We start from the raw sequence: 9,616 nt of genomic DNA on the forward strand, positions 1-9,616 counted from the left end.
GATGCTTTTTTACTGACATGACTGCCACTGCATCACATCTATGAATAAAACCCAAACAAACACAGCAATTATTCTGTAAAGACTAACTGTGTTTCATGAGAGTATTTAAGACAAAAGAAAATGAATATGTGTACTTGGAGCTTGATGGAAGGATGAGAGGAAGGTAAAAGATGCATATAATTTAAATATTCTGTCTTTTGAAGGCTGCCATTTCTACTATTATTTTTCTACTATTTATAATGGGGGTTCAGTTCATGGAATGCACTCGCCTGAACATGGAAGACAGTAGTATTCAGCAAACACTGTTTACCAGTAAACACTCACCTTCAGAGAAGCTTAGCAACAACTCTGTGAATGTTTGGTGAAAACCTGTCAAACCATGCCTTTAGGGCACAGATTCTGCTTTTTCATCTGAAAAGTACCTTACATTCCTGTTTATAATACAAACAGTACAAATTACAGAATCACAGAATGTTCTGAGTTGGAAGAGATCCACGAGGATTCATCAAGTCCAGCTCTTGGTCCTGCACAGGACAGCCCCAAGAAGCACACCATGAAAATTAAAATGGCAAAGTACTAGAGACAATCAACTGGAGGCTTCACAAAGAAAATATTAATGAATTCTGTGTGCCAAAAGTTTTAATTGCAGTATTTGAAAATCATTGATGTCCTCCGATATCCTAAGCTTTAAAATCAAAATGTCACTATAATTATTTCTTGAATATTTTTCTGCCTTTTCCCTCTTTCTAGAAGGAGAATTTTCACCAAACTTTGTTGCTTATCTAAGACTTCACATTTATGCTGACTCTGTATGCTAGAAGGGAGAAAAGAAGTATCAAGCATATTTTTCAAAACATATTTTCAACCATGGAAGATACAGAATCACGTTAGTTACCTTCATAACCCCGGCAAAAATGGCAGATCATGTTTCTGGTGATAGAAGTGACCAGACATACTTGGTCTCTGTCAGCTCTCTCAGCTCTGGAGAGAGGAGACAAACAGCTGAACCCCTGTTTTCTCTCTCCTTAGATGTAGCTCTTACGTGTCAGTTGTGGTGGCTATGTTAAATCACAGTCTCTCATGGAATATTATCATTAAGGAGAGGCACATGGGAAATCAGTAATTGGTACTAAAACGTGATCTTTCACCTCTGTTGCTGGTAACTCAACAGATCCCCCACTTGCAGGCTTCATGAGATACTTTAGCTTTTGGAAAAATGTTCATGCACTCTGAACTTGTGACACACATTTTGGTGTTAATCTCATTTTGCTGAGCTGATATCCTCACCTCAGTGCAGGCACTGGTGTTCACATTATAAACACAGATGCTTTAATGCTGGACATAATGACATAACAAGATCCCATGGCTACAAAACAAATTTAGATAAGTTCAAATGGTAAAGCACACAAATTTACTGTGAGTAAATGCAGCATTTACTTCAACTTTGTGTCAATACTGAAATTTTTCACACCTGGCTCAAACGTTCTAGGCACAAACCAAGTACTTCAGGGTGAAATTCTATGGTTTGTCCTATAATGAAAGCTGAAAGAGATGAATATTTATAATATTTCTAAAGCCTCTCCTGGCTTTAAAATCTCCTAGTTCTTTGACCTGTGATCAGAGTGCCAGAAAGCTATTTGGAAGAGTTCTCCAACCTATTGTTTTCAGACTATTAAAATTTTGTAATTTTGAAAACATGCTCCTGTTTTTTAGTATTTGTTCCACTTTCTATTTTCTTGACTTTATGGGGATTTTTTTAGGGGGGAGAGGGGGCAGAGTGAGGGAAGAGAGGGAAGGATATGAAATAAAAAAAACCAACTTTCCCCAAAAGATCTGCTTAAACTACTACATATTTTTGTCTACTTCAGATGCAACCCAGGTTTTTATGCATTCATTGTAAGATAGTACAAAGAATTTTTTAATTGCTTAACTTTGGTTTTATTCTGAAAGGCAATTAAGCATCTTTTTCCAAAGATATTCGGGTGACTTATTTCAGCAATTAACAGATACTTCAAGGGGAGCATGTGCTAAACATGTCTGCAGGCATTGCTTACTGTGTTAAGGATTTACTCAGTATTTGAAAAAGTAAAATCCTACAGTTAATTTTACAAATAGTGAATCAGCTCTCTGACATGGGACATAAAACATTCTGTTATATAATGCTCGACGCAGATAAACCATCTGAACCCATTTCCCCTTTGACTTCCTACAATCTAAACAAGTTAATGCATATCTTTTTTCATCACCTGTCCTTCATATGGGGAAGAGCAGAAGGTAAAGATCTGTCCAATGAAGGAATCTGCAGACAACTGACTTTACAGAGAACCCCTAAAATGCATAATTCATTTTCCAAACAAGATCCTGGCAAACCTGGAGAGTTCATATCCAAAAAGATCCTGATGTGATTCAGTATTTTATTCAGCAATCTCAAATCATTATTATTCTTGGCCTAGTTTCCTAAGATGCTGAAAAGGTGTAATCATGATATGTGTCTTCCCCTAATAACTTCTATGGACACAGCCAACTTCAATCACCTTTTAAAGGAACAGGGATGTCAAATGTATTCAATTCCACAAGGCTGTTAAACTGAAATGAGGAGAAGCTCCACTGGAAAATGACAACAGTTTTAGACATCAGTGAATGCAAAACTTTGTGAGAATCCTAGGTCTGGGACAGGTTTGGTTGGCTTTTGCATTGTAGATTGGACAAGATCTACCCACAAGACATAAAGCTATGTGTTAAACCTCAGTAACATTGCTGCCCAGAACTATTTTCTGTAGAGTGACTGATATATTTAAAAAATTTTTTTTAAGATGGAAGTGTTTGTGTAGTCCCAACCCGCTACACACCAAATGGCCGCCTGCAGGTGCCATGCAGGCTGCCTGCTAATTCCATAGAAAATATTGCCTTTGCCTCCTGAGAACCACTGCTGCCATTTCCACTCGCGCACTAATTAAGGAGAGGGCCTGGAGTTCTACTACTGCCAGGCACTTCAACCCAGAAGCCATTATCCCTATGTCATGTCCTGTGAGCAGGTCCCACAATGGGTCTCCAGCTCTGCCTCCTAAAAAGATCTGGACAGCTAATCACACATGCCATAAATCTCATGCAGTAACTTCATTACAATTATATTCACATTATTTCATTACATTGTTATGGCTTTGGTTTGCTGTTGGAATTCTGTGTCTCTACCTTCTTTTCTTGTAAGTGAAGTTCTCATCTGCAAACTAAACAATATAGAATTATGCTGTATCTATAAGGACTAAAAAGCCACTAAAAACACACTGAATTGAAAAATGACCCAGTCTCTCTGTCAAGATTTTTCCTGGAACTGATAAATACTAGATGGACTGCAAGAGAAATTGAAAATAAACTTTAAAATATGGCTCTAAGAGCAAACCAATTTGGACAGTCTTATGGAAACTTAGAAAATCAAGTTCAAGCCACAGAGATTTAAAATAAAAAGGCAGAAAGAGTAGATCCTTAGATTCTGCAAACACACAGAACAGAGTATTTGTTTTGACTGAAAGACTTCCTAATATATATTTTAAAAGATGTTTACTTATATAATACAAAATTGTATATAGAAAGAATAATGTACACTTTATACCCTGACATCATCCATGCCATCTCTCAGATGAAAACCAATTGCACTATATGCCTTAAATATTTTGTCACTGGAAGTTTAGCTAGAAAAACAAATTCCCAACAATTTTATTGTTCAGTTCCTGAAAGAATTCTGGTTTTCATTACAGCAAAGAATAGTTATAAAAGTTGCTTTTAAAAGATTGTGTAGGGTACCACAGACTGACATTAGGTACCTAAATAAAGCCCATGGTGAGAGTAAATCATGGCATATTTGCATCATCAGTCACTGGATATTTGCAATCAGTTGCTATGGAATTCGTCTCTGATAGCATCTACAGCATGGACAGGCAATTGTTCCATCACTTTCCTTATGGTTTTAATTAGTTAAGATGACAGGGGAAAGGCCACCTCTGGTGTTGTGAAGCCCCATAGATGTAGCCGAGCCACAGCTTTTGTGGTTCTGAGCAGGTCATCCCAGAAAAAGCCCAGCATATCAAGAGTGGGGGGCACTAGCCATACAGCACCAAACATCCCACAGATGTGATCTGTGTCCTTCCAGAAACAAAGGGGGGCATGAGAAGAGAGATGGAAGAGACCAGGAGTGTACTCTGCAATCCTAGGTGCCTCCCTGCACAAGCAGATAGGCAGAGCAGGATACTTCAGCTAGAAAGGGCAAAGCAGAGCCAGGGAAAGGGTGTGATGGGAACCAGGCATGCTCAATAGTTATTTATTTCTACAGCTGTACAGGAAATTTCAGCTGTTGGCAGCCTGCCCTGGCAAGCCACACCTTGTCACCCTTTCTGAGCAGACAGAAAAGAAAGAAGGGGAGCCAAGTAAGAGCCCTCTGTGGATTCAGCTACCAGTCCACCTGGAGCCAACAGTATCCAAAATGTGATGTTTGAGTACCTACTTTGCTTATGGGTTAGAGATTTCTGCTTCACCCTCAAACTGGGGAATATTTGTTGGCCTAAGTGATGGAATGGCAAATGCTGGTAGGACTGTGAAACACATAGAAAGGTTAGATGCTTTCCCGTCTCAGCATGGGAAAGAGCTCAGCTGAAGTACTCTGCCCCATTTGGACTCCGCACTTCACAGATGGAGCCAAATGGAGATAGCCCTGAGGGGAGCAATGAAAACTGATCTGAGGTTCAGAAAACCTGACATACAGGGAAAGACAGAATAAACAAGTTGTTTAGAGAAAAGGGCTGATAACTTGAGAAAAATCTTTGGTGTGTAAGGCTGCAAAAAGAAAAGGAGAGGAACTAACTATTTTCCAGGTCCAGTGTAGACAGGATAAGAAGCAATAAGCTTCATTTGCAGTACAAGAAATTTGGGGAAAGGAGTCCTCCAACAAAAAAGGAAACAAAACATCGGTGAGTTTGTCTGGAGAGCTCATTATGGGCGGTATTTAAGAACAGACCAGACAGATCTCTATGACAAAGTGATGTTGGTTTAACTGATCCTTCCTTGGGACAGGGAGTGGACTTCGTAACTTTTCTGAGATCATAGTTTGAGAAAAGTCTAAATGAGGTAAACTGTGTGTCATGGTCACACTACAGACCCCAAGACATCACATGTGGATGATGGTCAGCAAGGATTGTGCCGTACTGAAAGGCCAAATGGATTCCTTGGCACTTCAGCAGAGGATTGCGGGTACTTCTTTCAGCCACATATTGTGTGTGAAACATTACCTATTGACACTCACTTCCCTTTGCAATTTCCAAGTGATTTCTGCTGATCCAGGAGCTGATTCAGAAGCCAGTCTTTGTTAGGTCACTGTTAGGGCCTCACTTGGCCTCCTTTCCCATGACGGAGGAAGGGGTCTGGGAAAAGAAGTCATATCCTCACAAGAGTTGGTAGAAATCACAGCTTTTTGGGGGGACCAAGAGAAATCTCTTAAATCTGCTTCCAAATTTGGATTAACAGGGACACAGAGCATCTCTACAGTAAGCAGAGCCCTGGGGTGAGAAATAGCCAGTTTCTTAGATAAGTTAAAAAAAGAGGACTAAAGAGAGCCACATCACACATACCTCCTGTATTTGTAAAGGGGCCAGGAGCCGTCTGGCCATTCCCAGCTCAGGTGAATCCTCTTCTTCAATCAACCCCAAACCAGCAGGAATCCTTCCAGGAAGGTTTGCCATGTTTTTCTGCCTGCTGGTCAGACAATGTCCTTGCCCTCATTCAGCTCTGCAGGAAGTACATTTTGGTGAGTGCTGCAGCTTAAGGAATGCAGGCATGTTAATTATTAGAGCTTCAAAAGATGCAAGTTCCAGTGGGCTGGATTCCAGAGTTCTGAATGAAATGAAAACCTCGTCTTGATCTCCCATGGCCCACAGTTTGGGTTGTTAGTGGAAAAAAAGAATAGAGTACACAGACAAGATGGTTCGCCAGCACAAAACAATGGTACACAGCTTTAGGACTTGGGGACATGTTAAAGTAGGAGCTGTTGTTGGGCAACATTCCTTATACAGACTTACCCTTCACTGCTGTTAAGAAAATTCCACAGGAAGATTTCAGTGTTATGTTTACAGTGCTCTCCTTTAAAACAGATGTAAACAGATCTCCTCCTCTACTGTTTGTTTGGAGTTCACATTTCAGTTCCTATGCTGTGACCGTGTTATATAATGGGTGCCACCAGCATTCTGAATGCCCTAAGCAAAAAAGAATCACTTAAAAATATACCAGAATTGAGTTTCTCTGTCTGGAGTTTCTCATCATTCCCCACTATAGTTTCTGGCTGTTCCTACCCTTTTGCAGAAGAATATGTAAAGCTGTTACTCTGCTGCTTGCCTCCCTCTCTGTCTGAGGAAGCCTGTGAGTGAGGCAAGAAAACTATCAGATATGTTCACCCTCTAGCTGCTGAAAAGCTGTGATTTGAGGCATTGGAGGTAGGAAGAAGAGCACAAATACTTCTCCACCTCTGGTTACACAGGTAAGACAGGGCAGAAGTCCAAAATTTGGTATGTCCTGCCCAGGCTCCTACTGTGGTACACATGGACAAAATGAGTTTGTTTAGGTTCTGATTAAGATGACGAGATGGCTCATCTAGTAAAATATGAGACCAGACAGTATCTAACAAAATATGAGGTGTCTGCACAGAAGGAAAGGAAGGGTAATTACTTCTCTCATGAGAGCCACCATCACAGCTGAGCACTGAAGAAAACAGTACAACCACATTCTGTACCCTCAAAAGTATTTTTTCATTGAGTGAGAGAAGAAATCACATGAAGACTGACTCAGCCATGAGTGTCTCCTCCTAGTACAGGCAGACATACCAGCTTCCCCTTGCCAGCACACTGGTGCAAGCTGTCTGAATTTCATAAGGTGCCAATCTCCAGCTCTGTCTACTCTTCAGACACTCTGTTTTATGAACCACACAGGTGAAGTGCTTGCCATTTCTGAAGGTCAAAATCTCTGCTATTCACTGCTAGCATGTGACATGTCTTCTTCTCTCCTGATGGCTGCAGTATGTGTCTGAATGGATGTGGCACAATGTAGAAGCACAAGTCTCTAACTCCAGTTCTGTTTCTTACTTGCTCCATGATCTGGGGCAAGTCACTTCAATTCTCTGTGCCTCAGGTTCCCCATATGTGAAATGGTGCTAGTAATACCTCTCTGAAGTCTCTGGAAATGGATGACCAAAAGTTCTAGATACTGTAAGCAGTTTATTTCCCCAGCAGTTCTTAAAATTGCATGGGACCCTCTCACAAAAATACAAGTAATTTAAAAGAAGTCAGGAAATTTCCGGCAGTTCCGACTCTAAGAAGAAGTAAATTCCAAACCTAAGAATCTGTCTAGTGAGAATCCGGAGTTTCTCATTTAGTTAAAATATAGACAGCTAGCTCAAACTCCACTTCTTACCTCACTGCCTGTGACTAATTCACAAGGGTTCCCTAGCACCCAAACAAGGGAGGATTTTTTGTGAGTTGGTAAAAGAAAAGTTTGAGGGAGGTCTCTCTGGGATCTATAAAAACCACGCATATTACATCTCAACACGTTCCAAAAACATCAAGATTGAAAAACTGCATTTCAATATAGCCAAGAGTTCAAGTACTATAAAAGCACCATTAAAATGTACATTTGTATTGCATCACTGAGGCAGAGCATCAAAGGATACACACTAGAATTTTACTTCACTGAGTTTAATATAGGCATTGCTGTATTCTGGCTGCACTAGGGCTATCTCTTTATGACTTTGCCTTTACCATCCAAATATATACACGAAGTGCTAGAAGTTGTTTCAGTGGACTGCACTGAAGAACATAGTTCTTAAAAAAATAATAGTGCATACTTTGCATTTGACTGGATAACTACTTACACAATTATGAATGAGTGTGCAATCGTGAAAACTGAAAGATTAGACTTAACATTTGCCAGCACAGGCTTTTGTAGTAGAAATGAAAATCTTCTGTTCTGAAGTGAAAAACTATGAAATTTGGATTAAAGAGCATAGTTAATCAACAGCTGATGGTGGTAGCTGTATGGACTCACCAAAAGAAAAAGACAAAAGCACAATTTTGGAAGCACACTACACATCTGCTGTTGTGCACACAACATTGAAAACCTGGAAATAAATCATCAAATCTGCATTTTCTTACGGGAAAAACTTTGAACCAGAGTTTTCAAGCACACAAAATATCTCCGATAGTCACTGCAGTACTGCATCTTGTTATGCCCAAGTCATTTTCCATAGAATTTCCTACAAAATTGGAGGCTATGTGATCATTCATTTTGTGTTCACCTGCGTATTCATTCCACTAATTTCTTAAATATATTTCCAACCAGCTTCTAACACTGGTAGACTCATGAAAGATAGCCAAATTCCTCCTTTTTCTTCCTGAAAATAGACAGATGGGTAGAGATGCTATCAGAGTCCTGGCTCTGAGAAAACTTGCAGTTGTGAGTTCAAGATATGAGAGAAGCCTCATGGGAGAAAGCCCTTATATAAACACCCCACTGATGGGAAAAGCTTTGCCTGGGGCTCACATCCTCTTAGATAGTGAAAGTCAATCACCCACGAGACAAAAAACTATAGGAAACCAGGCTTCATTAGTTCTGCTGCCACAAAATTACTTGTTTAACAAAATGGCTATTCCAGGATTTCTGAAGAAAAGCACTGTACTGTAGGCATGTGCAAGTCTGGATTTTTTTTCCTTTTTCACTAAGTGCTTCTGTTTATTAAGCTATAAGTTGTGTACCTAACTCACCAAAATGTACAGTCTCACTGCCATCAATAGCAAGACAAACTGGTGACCTATGAAACACACAGGAGTTGAGCAAATATTTGCACAAACAAACCATGACACAAATCTACTGAGAAAAAACAAAGAATGAACAATTTAAACTACTTGCCTACTTTTCCAACACATAATGCCTGATTTTTAACAAGTAAATCTTAGCAGAACATGGGTGGGGGAGGGGAGGGCCAGTGGGAAGAAAGCTGTTCAGAATTTTCTTTTTAGCAGAATATAGTGTCCTAAATTTTCAGCAGTGGTTTTGCATGCCAAAACATCTGAAACAAGATTAATTATCAGAGAGCAAACTTTGAAAACACAGATAAAAACCCACAAGTCTATTTTGATGTCTCATAGCTGGTCAACTCAGAAATGAGGTATACAAAATCTTTAACAATTTTACTTCTAATCAAGGGCTGTGAGTATACTTTTTTTGCTTCTTGAAATTCTCACTTTGGGAGAGAAGGAAATTTAGTCACAAAACTCCCTCTGTATTCTTGATAATCGGCACTCTTCAAACATTAAAGCAAGTTACAAAACTGTAATAATCTCTCCTTCAAATTCTGGATTTCACACACACACACACACACAAAATACCCTCAACATCCTGGAAATTTTCTGCTATTGTGATTGCACCAGCATTCTCAAAAACAACCTGGAGACTTGGGCCAGGGTCAAAGAATTGAATCTTTTCTGCTCTCCAGTGTCACCAGTCTGAAAAAGTAAGGTTCAGATGCCTTCTTCCCTGGCAGTCTGTTAGTATGGATATATACTGGTTTACAATTTTCAGGTCT

Source organism: Corvus moneduloides, chromosome 3 (assembly GCF_009650955.1).
Source record: "Corvus moneduloides isolate bCorMon1 chromosome 3, bCorMon1.pri, whole genome shotgun sequence".
NCBI classification, from domain to species: domain Eukaryota; kingdom Metazoa; phylum Chordata; class Aves; order Passeriformes; family Corvidae; genus Corvus; species Corvus moneduloides.